The following is a 7,167-nucleotide window of genomic DNA, read 5'->3' on the forward strand; positions in this document are numbered from 1 at the left end:
GTAATGGTCTCATAATAAAACTACCTATGGTATACTCTAAGCTTCATTTTACTTCAGGTATGCAGCTATATCATCTCAACTGTAATGCATTGTGAGCGTAAAAGCATGATGTCATTTCCAAAAGCAGTAGCTGTATGGCAATTATTTACGAGAATGTGCCTAAATCATCACGGGATGTCAAAAATGAAAAACATTATAAAACCCTGACATAGGCAAATGTGTTGAACATAACTTCAAGTATCATTTCATGTATTACAAGTGCCGGTGATGGGCACCTTTGAGCACTTGAAGTTACGTAACTTGCGGACTATGCTGCTTGTAGTCAAGTGCTGCTTATTTGTTGGGTATATTTAAAATGTATATTGCTAAATAATCTAGAGTTCTGTAACTTTTTATCATATACTGTTGATCTACAACATGATGATTTTGGAACTTTCTTGTTGAATCACCCTCTATTATGGTTTTGTTTTAGGCAACTCTGATTGGTAGCATATAGGGTTGTTCTTGATTGGGCGTTGAAAGGCGAGCATCTGGGAAGAGGCCAGCGACGTGTTCTTCCATCGTGTGTCGTCTCCTGCATCCGTGAGAAGTACCCTTCTGTCAGTGAGAACTACAATGGTTTTAGGGAAGCTGAAGATGCTATGCAATTTTTCTAAGTACGACTTACCTACATACCTTTTCATACCATTTCCTCCATACCCAGAAACTTTTTATCTTTTAAACCTTCACATTTCACAAATTATACAATATTTGTGTTTTTTTTATTGTCGTTCATTCAAAAATATCTACATTATAAGATATCTATTAAAAAAAAAAGGAAAATGTCTGCCTACTTATTTTTTAAAGCGACTGACATGTTGTAAAAAAAACTTTTTCTTCGTCAGTCCTTTCGATGTTTACAATGTTCGGTGGAATAGTAGTTGGAGGCTTGAAATAGAAGTCTGGCTCAGCAAACTTTAATGATGGATCCTGCCGTCTTTCCAGGACACGCTTCCACCAAATTCTCTCTGAATGTCTGCGTTGTTGGCTCGTAACAGCTCCGGGCAACCCATCTTTTTGTTTGCTTTGGAAACTCCGAGCTGTATTTCAAAGTGCCTAATAGAGTAAATTTGATAGAGATATGTACACGATAAGAAAGGTAGAGTGCAATTGTAATGGGACAAATGTTGACAGATTTCAGTTTGGTCCATGACGCATGAGTAAGCCTACCATCAGCGTTCCTCTGTTGTTGGTGCCCGACATTTTCATTGTGGTCCATAACAGACATCAGTGTCCTTGCCTTCATGGAGTTATAGACAAAGTGGAGCCTCTTTTGGGTGTACTTCAGCATCGCACTGTGTTATACCTCCAGGTCACCTACAGATCACAATAAAAAGTAGCTTGTGAGATATGTCATGATATACGCCAATGTTATAGACACAACCGCACCACGGAATAAGGCAAACCCAAGTATCAGAAAAAAATAAATAATGCAGTATTTTCATGTTCAGCCAAAAAATACAGGAGACAAAAAAGATTTAATCGATTTGGTGTCCTGATGAGGCAACAACTTAGTCAAAAATTTGCTCCTGTCGATCATCATTGTGTACTTTTGTTTTAAACAAACAGCGGATTAATACGTTTATTTTTTGCATCACGCCAGTCAAACGGCTGCAGAAAAATCATTCTGTATGAGGGAGAGGCGTATGCGCCTTTTTGGAGTTTCAAAAGGTTCCCATTCACCGTGGATATTTACTGTGGGACCATTGGACTTACGAGGAAGTGAGTAAACATCTTGTTTTGTATTATGTCAAATATGAATACAGCGATTACAAAGTAAACACTACAAACTTCCTTTAAATGAAGGACTACTTACGTTTGATCATTGATAGGCATGTAAAAAGCTGTCCTAATGGTCATTAGCAGCAGCCCGTTAGCTGCACAACAACTCCAGCCACCCTCCTCCGGGGAACAAACTGTAAATTGCTCTCCGCTGGGCGGTTTGCCGATCCGCGACGACAATAGACAACCGGGTCGTCATGTCAAATAATCCAGGATAGTTATGTGTGATTTTCCGCTTTGAAGACTTTGAAACATCACTCGGTTCGGGTTAGCATGTCGGCTAGCTGTCACGCCTTCTGGTTTGTTTACATTCTCCGAAGCCGGGGAAGGGAAATGACATATGTCCGATTTAGGTGTCATAAAATATAGTTCGGGAGGTGCGACAGTAAAGGCGAAGTCGACAGTTTTGACCATTATGGAGTAATTTTGCCATGTCGTCCTGAATAAATGCATTTTTATTATTTCATATTCCATTCAGCACAAGACTGTTATTTGTCATGACCATGCAATTTATTTAGCAATTGGGGAAAATACTTGGATAAAAAGAATATCCTGTAAAAATATTGAAGTAAAGAGACAGAAACAATGACATTTTGCCGCTCTCTTCGTCGCGTTTTCCTCATTGTGAATAGTTCCCCCTCGACGGGCTGACTGGTCCTTCTCAAGCCATTTATATAGCTATTGGGGAAAAATACTTGGATAAAAAGAATATCCTGTAAAAATATTGAAGTAAAGAGACAGAAACAATGACATTTTGCTGCTCTCTTCGTCGCGTTTTCCTCGTTGTGAATAGTTCTCCCTCGACGAGCTGACTGGTCCTTCTCAAGCCATTTATATTGCTATTGGGGAAAAATACTTGGATAAAAAGAATATCCTGTAAAAATATTGGAGTAGAGAGACTGAAACAATGACATTTGGCGGCTTTCTTCGTCGCGTTTTCCTCGTTCTGAATAATTCCCCCTCAATGGGCTGAATAGTAAAATCGACGAGCCCAGTCTACCGCTGACGTCATCCACCTGTTGGGGACGCTAAAGCCCTATAATGGTAGGCGTGGCTAACTGGCAGATTAAAAGGCTAATTTCTCGTCATCTGTGCTTTGCTAAATTGTTGTATATAGTCGAATCGTCTCAAAATATGATTCTAATTCACATAATAATGCCATTTAAGACTTTTTTTCTCGTGTCGTATGCTCTTTAATGTTTATATGGTTTAGTAATAGCACTCTCACTACATACATACGTGTATGTTGTCGGCGATTAGCCTAGCAATGATCTTAATTGTGGTTGTCAGCCCCAAACCCTCTAAATATATATTAAATGCATTTTACCAGATATAAAATGACTACTACATAATCTGTGGTAATCGTTTGGAGCCCATGCAGTTTTCTCGTCGAATTGCAACAGCCCATCTCGCTCTCTCCTCTCCGGGTCTCTCGGAATCCGGTAGAACTTCAAGTCTCTCCGTCTATCTTCTCTGTTATTGCAACCGACCGCCACACACGCCTTCACCATTTTGATTATTAATGTTAACGAGCAGAAAAACACGCCGTAAATAGGAGGAATGTACGTAGCCGTAACAGGTAAACACGATGTGTTGACGGACAATTGGGCGGCACCAGTCAGGAGGGCGGAGTTGTGACGTCACGTGGGTAGGGTCTATACTCCCACCAAAAAGTGATATATATTTGAAACACTAGAAGTGCAGGGGGATTGTGTTTTTGGCTATAAAGAAAGACCAGAAAGTCATTAGATGACCACTATACCAAACTCAGGTGGATAGGTACAATTAACATCTGAATGTTTGCAAATGTAGGACTACATTGGCTTTGTCAAACAACAGACTACTCAAACAAGCAATCAAGCAGAGGGGTCGCTGCCTGAGTGTGAAGGGGGGGGGGGCACTCTTTATAGTTGCGAATAGCATTTGAATATTTGCAAATGCAGGACTCCCTTAGCTGCAGTTTCCTACTTACGTACGTCAGTGCCCTGAGGAATTCTGTGGCCAAGAGCTGGTGGAAAAGATCCTGATTGAAGTCCACCCATGTGACTGAGATGGAGAGGAGATCAACCTTCAGCTGTGTTGGGCCTTTGAGCTGTTTTTTTTCTATATCCCTTATTTTGTCAAAAAGCGCACAATTCAATCACATTAGACAACCATACTGAGCAGTTAACAAACACTAAAACATAATTATCAGGACATAAAGCTATAGAGATTTGTAGCGTAAAATAGAGGAAGTAAGTAAGTAGAGAGTAAATGAGAGGTGGTGTCGTAACTTTGCACCTCAATTCACATACAGGAATATGTAAAAATGTCGTCTGCTTGATTTTCTGACAAAGCCAAGGTAGCCCTGCATTTGCAAATATTTAAGATGCTTGCTAGTGTGAATGCGAATGCCAAATGAGGACCTCAATGCTCAAAAAAATATTCTGATTAGAGTTAGATGACCCTTCTCTGGAAACAACAGTGATTTGTATCAACTGATCCACCTTTGCCCTGGCCAGTGTTCAAAAGGTGTCACTGTTTAGAAATATAAAATAAAGAAAATCTTTTATTAGATGAGTGTCTATGTTTGCTCAATGGCTGCCATTGACGGCGCTAGACATGCAATTCATTTTGAGTAGACTGGACATTGAGCACAGTCAATGGCACTGAAACCAGAGCATGTCATTTACAGGTCATTTCTTGTTCATTTTAGGGCATTTTACAGGTTACTTCCTGTTGCATTGGAGTTGCTTCCTAACTGTTTGGGGACATTTTTGAGTGGTCAGTAAGCCTAAATCAACAGGAAGTGACCCGTTAAAAGGAAGTTATCGAAAATAAACTGGAAATGATGTGAAATGCCCCAAATTGAGCTCATTGAGAGCCATATACAGTGGGGAGAACAAGTATTTGATACACTGCAAATGGGTTTATCAAATACTTGTTCTCCCCACTGTACGTCCAATCCATTTGAAGTGGAAAGTTGGCTGGCAGCGAATAACTATCCACTGCCATCCCTCCCTCTTCGAACTAATTGGATCTCTAGTAGAGGTCCAATCAGTTTCTCTGTTTATTTATTTTTTGTTGTTGAATATCCTAGAAGCATTTCCTGACCGATTTATCGATAATTGTTGTATTGTTTGTGAGATCATCTTTATCATAAGTCTTGTATCGCAAATCGTATCGTATCGTGAGGCACCCAGAGGTTCCCAAACCTAATATCATGTGGCAATTATTACTAGATGATCACTTACTCGTGATGATTGTTGAATTGTCCTCGGCTGGCCTGATGTTGATGTGGTATCCTTCACTGGCGTGGACTGTGGTACAGCAGATCTTACCTATATTTCATTATCACAAAAGAAAGTATGAACAAATGCTTGGCTTAGTAAGGCCTATCATACAAAAGAGAGAGCTGCTCGCTTTGTTTTTTTTTCATGTGATTTCAGGCATTTACATTAATATTTACAAATGCAGTTCTGCTTTTACGCAAACGACAAAATTTTAAATAAATGCCTGAATGGGAATGGGACGAAGAAAACTACTTACTATAGGTAGGGTGACAATATTTAGATTTCCAAAAAAAGGGGAAACTCGACCCGGCCTCGAGTAACTTAAATTATAATATTTATACACTAATTGTACTATAATATAGGATGATTCAAAAAGAATGTGCCAAAATCCTCATGTGATAGAGCGCAAGTATATAGGTTACAGAAGTCTAGCTTGGACACATTTTCAATTCACCCAACAAATAAGCAACACTGGACTATAAGCAGCAGGATTTAAAATGAGGGAAAAACATAGCGGATTATAGTCCACAAATTACGCAACTTCAAGTTTTTAAATCAAGTGTTCAAAGGGGCCACTTGTAATTCAAGAAATAATACTTGAAGTTATGTTCAACACATTTGCGTATGTCCGAGTTTTATAAAGAGAAAGTAGAACGCAGACAGAAAAAGCAGCAGCATCTACATGAATTTAGAAAACCTCTCGGGACGCGCGAGGACATGACAGAGGAAAAGCTCACCCTACGAAGTTACGAACGGCACAACATAAACCAATTACGAACCATTTGTAAACCGAACCCAACCCAAATTGGAATAATTTACTGCATTTGGGATGGTTATATGAAAGTTGATCGTTGTTTCCTATTTAAAAACACGAACCATAAATATGCCCGATGTTTGTTACAAGTAGCTCGCTTTTGGCGTGCATGTATACCAACACCTAGTAGAAGTGTATATGCGATATATTTCCATACATGATTTTTTTTTTTTTACCTTTTTATCCGAAGATCTTGAAGCTGTTTGGGCAGTCGAAGGCACAGCATTTGATTTCAGGAGAGAATAGCCACAAAATGTTTTCCTGATGTCGGTTGTTGCGAAATGCTTGCTGCAAATTCGCCATTTTAGTCCTTTTTCCACCGGTGTGTGAATGTCATATCCAGCAGAGAGTAACCAAAGTTTATATAGTTCCTCGTTCTTCACAGGGAAGCGGTGGACACTTTCTTTTGTCCATTTCTTCTGTATGTTTCCACAAGTTCTAAAAAGCACATTTCACCATGCTGACGTCCTTTCGTGCAGACTGACGTGAAGACAAGTGGCCGTAGCACTGCTCTCTAGTGGAGTTCCATTACGCATATGAAACAATAGTCCCGCAGAATTGAATAAATTACGGCAGTGTGGTGCGACATTTTTTTTGGCTGCAGGGGATTTTTGTACATTGAGCTGCGTTTTCAATTTATTTGACTGTGTTAGATCTGTGAATATCGCTTTTTATTAGCATGCTAATTGGGCACATTGACTTGCATTAGCATAGCCACTCCGGAGCCCTGAAAAATAATAAAAGACTAACAAACGCTACGTAATATTTTGAAATCTACTCCACTGAGCTGCTTACCTGAAGTAGAATGAAGCTTAGAGTATACCATAGGTAGTTTTATTATGAGACCATTACGAATATTCGTCCAGCGGCAAAATAAGGCATGCAGGAATTTACTTACCTCATTGATAGCTGTCCATTTGGGCCTGCTGGCCTTTTTTTTTCTTTCAGTTGATCTTGTCAACGAAGAAAAAAGTTTTCTAGAACACCTTTGTTGATAAGTGGTAAAAATTCTTATGCATCGAAATGCTTTTTCATCGTCACTATGCAGCGATATATTGAGTTCATGAAAACTCGTGTCGGGAAGTTGGGTCGTTGCCGGTGTTCGGCCATTCCTTACTACGCGGCGAAACGTCCTTCACAATGCTCAGCGCGCTTGCGCAAGCATCCGCACGTATGCGCACATCGATTAGAAGCAGCGAGAACTCACTATTTTTGTTTTTATTTAGGTTTTTAGAACCTTTTTACTGCCTCAAAGATACT

At 39.7% G+C, this 7,167-nt stretch overlaps 1 long non-coding RNA gene across 2 annotated transcripts; it reads right to left on the reverse strand.

The window, feature by feature from the left end:
- Positions 1-452: 452 nt before the first annotated feature.
- LOC130919268 (uncharacterized) lies at positions 453-6,672 on the reverse strand. 2 transcript variants are annotated; one of them, XR_009063930.1, is made up of 4 exons: positions 6,084-6,672; positions 5,055-5,141; positions 1,210-1,356; positions 453-1,095 (listed from the first exon to the last, which is right to left on the reverse strand). It is a non-coding gene; the product is annotated as an uncharacterized LOC130919268 (long non-coding RNA). The 2 variants fall into 2 exon arrangements; XR_009063929.1 differs by lacking the exon at positions 6,084-6,672 and having other exon boundaries at positions 5,055-5,229.
- Between the last annotated feature and the right edge of the window lie 495 nt (positions 6,673-7,167).

Source organism: Corythoichthys intestinalis, chromosome 7 (assembly GCF_030265065.1).
Source record: "Corythoichthys intestinalis isolate RoL2023-P3 chromosome 7, ASM3026506v1, whole genome shotgun sequence".
Taxonomy (NCBI): Eukaryota; Metazoa; Chordata; class Actinopteri; order Syngnathiformes; family Syngnathidae; genus Corythoichthys; species Corythoichthys intestinalis.